The following is a 7500-nucleotide window of genomic DNA, read 5'->3' as shown; positions in this document are numbered from 1 at the left end:
ACAGAGTCAGACTGTGGTTGTACTGGGCAGCTCCTAGTGGTCAACAGGGTCAGACTGTGGCTGTACTGGGCAGCTCCTAGTGGTCAACAGTGTCAGACTGTGGTTGTACTGGGCAGCTCCTAGTGGTCAACAGGGTCAGACTGTGGCTGTACTGGGCAGCTCCTAGTGGTCAACAGTGTCAGACTGTGGCTGTACTGGGCAGCTCCTAGTGGTCAACAGTGTCAGACTGTGGTTGTACTGGGCAGCTCCTAGTGGTCAACAGTCAGACTGTGGTTGTACTGGGGCAGCTTCTAGTGGTCAACAGTGTCAGACTGTGGTTGTACTGGGCAGCTCCTAGTGGTCAACAGTGTCAGACTGTGGTTGTTACTGGGCAGCTCCTAGTGGTCAACAGAGTCAGACTGTGGTTGTACTGGGCAGCTCCTAGTGGTCAACAGTCAGACTGTGGCTGTACTGGGCAGCTCCTAGTGGTCAACAGTGTCAGGACTGTGGCTGTCCTGTGGTTTTTCACACCCCAGGTGACCCCAGGTGTGAATCTGTGGAACAGTGTGAGTGAGTGTGAAGCAGGGTGTTGTTGCTCAGTCACACTTCACTGGGTAAAATAAAAAACATTGGAGGCAAAAAAAAGAAAATAAAAAAGAAAATAAAGGTGAAAATCCCTGGTTGACCCTTTTTAAGCAAAGCGGGAAGCGGAGCAGTACAATGCTCCCCAGGACCCCTAGGACCGCCCGGTGCAGTCGACCTGGAGGAGATTAGCAGGCTCCCCTGGACTCTCGGGTTCCCAGGTATTGCATTGCTAACAGAATGTCTGGTTAATATATATATTTTTGTATCTACTTTTTCTCCCCCTTTTTTTCTGTATTTTTCTCCCATCCCAATTGAGTCGTTATGCCAATTCCCTTCCTGGTCGTTGCGCGCATTTGCCCCCCACTTGCCGGTCTAGGGAGGGTCGATAGATACTACCACATGCCTCCTCCGATACATGTGGAGTCAGCCAGCCGCTTCTTTTCACCTGACAGCGAGGACTCTCACCGGGGAGCGTAACGCGTGGGAGGATCACACTACTTCCCCCAGTTCCCTTCCCGCGCTGAGCAGGCGCCCCGACCGACCTGTAGGAGTCACTGTTTTACAACGACCAGGATACACACCCCACCGGCTTCCCTCCCGCTGACACTGCCAATGGACCTGTCTCAAAACCCTGCCCTCTTTTCTTGATCCTCCAATCACAGCTGTCGCTTACCTCTGACTTCCTCGTACAAACAAAGTTTGTACGAGGAAGTCCGAGGTAAGCGACAGCTGTGATTGGAGGATCAAGAAAAGGGGCAGGGTTTGAGATAGGTCTATTGTGTCAGTATGGACGACCGACCAAGCCGGAGGCACCGCTGACAGCTGGATTCGATACCAGAGTATTTTATACGGTCTGTTTAGTCAAGACGAGCTCCGCTGCCGTCACACTGAACACAGTATCCTGCCTCCCGCGAGCAGTGTGTGTGTGTGTGAGACATAGTCCTATTTTTAACAGTGTGTGAGCGCACACGCCCGCGTGCACGTGTATCTCCCCTGAACCTGAGTCCATGTGACGGGCTGCCGTGTCTGAGAGCGCAGCGCTGCTGTCGCCGGCTGTTAGAGGAGATGACCGTCTCTCTCGCCCCGCCGCCAATTACAGAGCACAGGGCCAGCTGCTCACACACACACACACACACACACACACACACCCACACACACACACACATGCACACACACACACACACACACACACACACGCACACCGAAACTTAGTACACACACGTCACATATAATACAAATACTGTAAGACGAATATCAAGGAAAGACACACACAGAGGAACATGTTTCCCCAGAAAATGTTATTATGATTATGAAATATGTTCGTGAACATCTCATTTATTTTACTGTAGTGAATTAGCATCAGATAGTCAGTTGGCCACAGCCAGTCATCCATCTGTCCCTCCCTCCCTCCCTCCCTCTATCCATCATCCCACTCCCTCATCCCTCCATCCATCATCCCTCACTCCATCATCCCACTCCCTCATCCCTCCATCCATCATCCCTCACTCCATAGTCCCACTCCCTCATCCCTCCATCCATCATCCCACTCCATCATCCCTCCATCCATCCATCTGTCTGTCTATCCCTCGTTCATCCATCCATCATCCCACTCCCTTACCACTCACTCCATTATCCATCCATCATCCCACTCCCTTATCCCTCACTCCCTTACCACTCACTCCATTATCCCTCCATCATCCCTCCATCATCGATTCACTCCACCCATCCCTCCCCCCACTCCCTCATCCATCCCTCATCCATCCTGTTGTATTGAATCTGTTACCTCACAGAAAACCATATCCCTACTGTATACAGTAGTACTGTATACCCAAACCAGAATCCATATCCCTACTGTATACAGTAGTACTGTATACCCAAACCAGAAACCATATCCCTACTGTATACAGTAGTACTGTATACCCAAACCAGAAACCATATCCCTACTGTATACAGTAGTACTGTATACCCAAACCAGAAACCCTGGATGAACAGTGAGGCTCGTGACACTGCCTTCAGACCTGGTGACATCCTGGATCAGTGCTGCCCGCTCCAGTAGGGCTGAGCCCAAACGTTCGGACCTTCGTTCGCTACGTTGGCATTCGAATTCTAAATCAACATTAGAATTTATTTATTTTTAAGAATAAAAAAAATGTAATATCTTTTTTTTATGTGTCTATTCATTCTGTTTAAACCAATGGGGTTTTTCTTCACAGTTGCAGATAAAGATTAGGCTACACTAATATTATAGTATTAAAAACGGATGAGTTATATTTATTAAAGAAAGTTGATTTAATAAAAAGAAAATACTCATTTAATCAGATTAATCACTTTATTCAAATTGAGGATCTAGTTTGAGGATATGTATAACAATCTATTCTATCTATCTATTTTCTTTCTTTTTTTATTATTTATTAAAAACGAAGGTTCGAACGTCCATTCGAAAAACCCTGACGAAGTTCGAATCCCAAAAACAGGCTTCGGGGGAAACAGGTCTACGGTCCAGTTTGACAAGGAGGGGAAGCAGCTCTACGGTCCAGTTTGACAAGGAGGGGAAGCAGCTCTACGGTCCAGTTTGACAAGGAGGGGAAGCAGCTCTACGGTCCAGTTTGGACAAGGAGGGGAAGCAGCTCTACGGTCCAGTTTGGACAAGGAGGGGAAGCAGCTCTACGGTCCAGTTTGACAAGGAGGGGAAGCAGCTCTACGGTCCAGTTTGGACAAGGAGGGGAAGCAGCTCTACGGTCCAGTTTGGACAAGGAGGGGAAGCAGCTCTACGGTCCAGTTTGGACAAGGAGGGGAAGCAGCTCTACGGTCCAGTTTGGACAAGGAGGGGAAGCAGCTCTACGGTCCAGTTTGGACAAGGAGGGGAAGCAGGTCTGCAAAACCAAACTACACACAACAACAAGCACAACAACACAACAACAACACACAACAACAAGTAGAGGACGTCTCCCTTCAGAACCAGGACCCTCGGCGCCGGTGGCGAGGCCTGCAAAAGATTACGGATCATAAGAGCAACGGCCCTGTGGTCGCCGACGCCTCCATGCCAGATTAACTGAACCACTGCTATGCCCCGCTTTGACAGATCCAACACAGAGACTGAGCCATCAAAGCCCTGCCACCCCCGGGTGACACCCTGTCCACCTCTGAGGTTAAGTCCTCCTTAACCTCTTAACATGCGGGCAGAAAAGTGGCCATTTTTGTTTTCATTTTTGAGGACTGCATACCTTTTTGGCAAACCAAAATACTATACTTTATCCTTATAGCACATGCATGAGCCTGGTCTCTTCTGAAAGATAACATTCTGAAGTTTATGATACAATAAAGAGGGATCACTTTTAGTGCTAATGAAATAGAGTAACGTAGGTCTGAACTTGAGTTGTAGAAGTTAGTCTGTAGTAGTTAGTAGTCCAGAAGTAGTATTTCCCCAGAAATTCCTATGGCTTAAAAAACTGACGCCTTATGTAGTACATGTCCAAATTTCATAAAGATCCGTTCAGAAATGAGTTCAGAGTGAGCATACACAACGCTGCCGGCCCAGAGGGCATACCTGGGCGGTTGATCGGGGCTTGTGCCAACCTGTTTACTGACATCTTCAACCTGTCTCCGCCTCAGTGACCGAACCCACAGGCCTAGAAACCACTACCATTATCCCTAAACAGTCATCAGTAACCTGCCTCAGTGACAGAACCCACAGGCCTAGAAACCACTACCATTATCCCCTAAACAGTCATCAGTAACCTGCCTCAGTGACAGAACCCACAGGCCTAGAAACCACTACCATTATCCCCTAAACAGTCATCAGTAACCTGCCTGAATGACTACCGCCCCATTGCTCTCACTCCCATTTAGGGCTGGGCGATATGGCCTAAAAATAAAATCTCAGATTTGTTCACACCACATCCGATTTACGATTTTAATCGATTTTTCTCTCTTAAAAAACTAGAAACGCCAAGTAAATCATTCAAATAAGCTTTGTTTTTATTTGACACAATGAATAAGATTATCAAACCAAGATGAATTTCGCTATTGGGATTGAAGTGCAAACCTAACTTTCACCAATCTTCGCTTACATTTTTTTATTATATATAAAAGGTTACTCTTGATCAAACAAAGATGAATGTCCCTATTGGGATTAATAGTGCAATAACTTGCTTTTTCACCAACCTTCACTTAAAACAAATAAAAGGTGCCTCTTGATCATCAAACAAGAATACATTTAATAAAGTGCAAATCTAACTTTCACCAAACATCACTTTTTGTAAAATAAAAGGTGACTCTTAAAAAAAAATTGAAAATCGATTTTCATTTGAAAAAAATCGTCCTAAATCATGAATTCGAATTAATCGATGAATCGCCCAGCCCTACTCCCATTATAACGAAGTGCTTTGAGAGACTTGTACTGAACCACATCGAGGCTACCATCCCCCCTCACTGGATCAACATCAGTTTGATTATGGCTCCAACAGGTGGACTGCACTTCATTCCGCCCTCACTCACCTGGACCAGAAGGACACCTATATGTCAGAATGCTGTTCATTGACTACAGTTCAGCATCAACACCATCATCCCCTCAAAACTGTGTTCAAAAGACAGCTTAAAACCTATCTCTTTGCTCAGGCATTTAAATGAAACATCAGGGATATCCTGACACAAATTGTACTTTACCTGCACTATTCTTACCCTCTACCTACACGTCCTGTCAAATTCATGTGTCGGTTCTATGCACTGTCACACTTTTTACTCCTTACTGATGCACTGCTCTGTTGTATGTTAAATACCCTGTTGTATGTCCGTTCTATTTGATAATTTTTTGCCTATTGTTAAACTGAATCCAACCGCACTTTGTTTTTACTCTGTCTATTCTATTTTTATTATTTGTATTACTGCATGAAACTGTAATCAGAAAGGCCTATTGGGATGCTCGCTTATGCCTGTATTTTTTTTACTGTTGTGAAGCACTTTGAACTGCAACTTCTGTATGAAAAGTGCTATACAAATAAAGTTATTATTATTATTATTATTATTATTATTATTATTATTAAAGCTGCTCCCCGAACGACTCCACCTCGGCCTGAACACAACAACACTCTGTAACTGGACCTGTTGACAAACAGACCTCAGACCTGTCAGGTTGGGACATGACACCTCTTCCACCTGTGACCCTGAGCTCAGGTGCCCCTCGGTCCTGTCCTCTCACTCCCTGTTCACCTGTGACCCCGAGCTCAGGTGCCCCTCGGTCCTGTCCTCTCACTCCCTGTTCACCTCTGACCCTGAGCTCAGGTGCCCCTCGGTCCTGTCCTCTCACTCCCTGTTCACCTCTGACCCTGAGCTCAGGTGCCCCTCGGTCCCGTCCTCTCACTCCCTGTTCACCTGTGACCCTGAGCTCAGGTGCCCCTCGGTCCTGTCCTCTCACTCCCTGTTCACCTCTGACCCTGAGCTCAGGTGCCCCTCGGTCCCGTCCTCTCACTCCCTGTTCAGCCGTGACCCTGAGCTCAGGTGCCCCTCGGTCCTGTCCTCTCACTCCCTGTTCACCTGTGACCCTGAGCTCAGGTGCCCCTCGGTCCTGTCCTCTCACTCCCTGTTCACCTCTGACCCTGAGCTCAGGTGCCCCTCGGTCCCGTCCTCTCACTCCCTGTTCACCTCTGACCCTGAGCTCAGGTGCCCCTCGGTCCCGTCCTCTCACTCCTGTTCAGCCGTGACCCTGAGCTCAGGTGCCCCTCGGTCCTGTCCTCTCACTCCCTGTTCACCTCTGACCCTGAGCTCAGGTGCCCCTCGGTCCTGTCCTCTCACTCCCTGTTCACCTCTGACCCTGAGCTCAGGTGCCCCTCGGTCCTGTCCTCTCACTCCCTGTTCACCTCTGACCCTGAGCTCAGGTGCCCCTCGGTCCCGTCCTCTCACTCCCTGTTCACCTCTGACCCTGAGCTCAGGTGCCCCTCGGTCCTGTCCTCTCACTCCCTGTTCAGCCGTGACCTGAGCTCAGGTGCCCCTCGGTCCTGTCCTCTCACTCCCTGTTCAGCCGTGACCCTGAGCTCAGGTGCCCCTCGGTCCGGTCCTCTCACTCCCTGTTCAGCCGTGACCCTGAGCTCAGGTGCCCCTCGGTCCTGTCCTCTCACTCCCTGTTCAGCCGTGACCCTGAGCTCAGGTGCCCCTCGGTCCTGTCCTCTCACTCCCTGTTCAGCCGTGACCGTGTGCCTGTCCACGAATCCAACACCATCATTACAGGTGCGGACGACACCACAGTGGTAGTAGGCCGCGGGATCTCTGACAACAACGAGACGCCATACAGGGATGAGATCCAACACCTATAGCGACATGGGGCTCCGACAACAACAACAACAACAACAACCTCGATCTCAGTGTCAAAAAGACCAAGGAAATGATAGTGGACTTCAGGAAATCAAAAAGACTAGAACATAACCCCATCTTCATCATTGGCGCCGAGGTGGAGCGTGTGTTTGGGGTTTCTGGGCGTCCACATGGCTGAGGACCTGACATGGACCCTGATGAAGAAGAGGCCCCACTCTCTACTTTCTGAGGAGGCTAGAAAGAGCCAACCTGTCACAGAAACACCACCTCGCCAACTTCCACCGCCACACTTTTTAACTAGGGATTTTTTTTACCGATATCTTTTTAACCGACATTGTCCAACTCTTAATTTCCGATACCGATATCAACTGATACCGATATAGGCAGGGTCCCCCCCCCCCCCCAAAAAAACGGAATAATTTCAGGTAATTAACATTACATATCTCTTGTCGTGGAATTAACACAACATTATGCATACTTTTCACAATAAATAAAATAAGAATTTGTTCTTACTTGCTTGCCTGGGTAAATAAAGGTTAAATAAATGTACTTTTTTTTTTTTTTTTTTTTTTTTAACCGGTACCGATAATTTCCGGATATTACATTTTAATGCCAATATCGGTAGACCGA

General features: G+C 48.0%; 1 pseudogene across 1 annotated transcript in view; it reads right to left on the bottom strand.

Moving 5' to 3' along the window:
* LOC311248361 overlaps positions 1 to 7500 on the bottom strand; it is a 40481-nt pseudogene that overhangs the window by 2537 nt on the left and 30444 nt on the right. The window contains exon 4 of the transcript in view: positions 6535 to 6825. The product of the transcript in view is annotated as an uncharacterized misc_RNA (transcript). The remainder of the gene's footprint in view (positions 1 to 6534; positions 6826 to 7500) is intronic.

Source organism: Notolepis coatsorum (assembly GCF_963971535.1).
Source record: "Notolepis coatsorum genome assembly, contig: SCAFFOLD_355, whole genome shotgun sequence".
Lineage (NCBI taxonomy): Eukaryota > Metazoa > Chordata > Actinopteri > Aulopiformes > Paralepididae > Notolepis > Notolepis coatsorum.
This window is presented reverse-complemented; position numbering and strand designations above follow the sequence as displayed.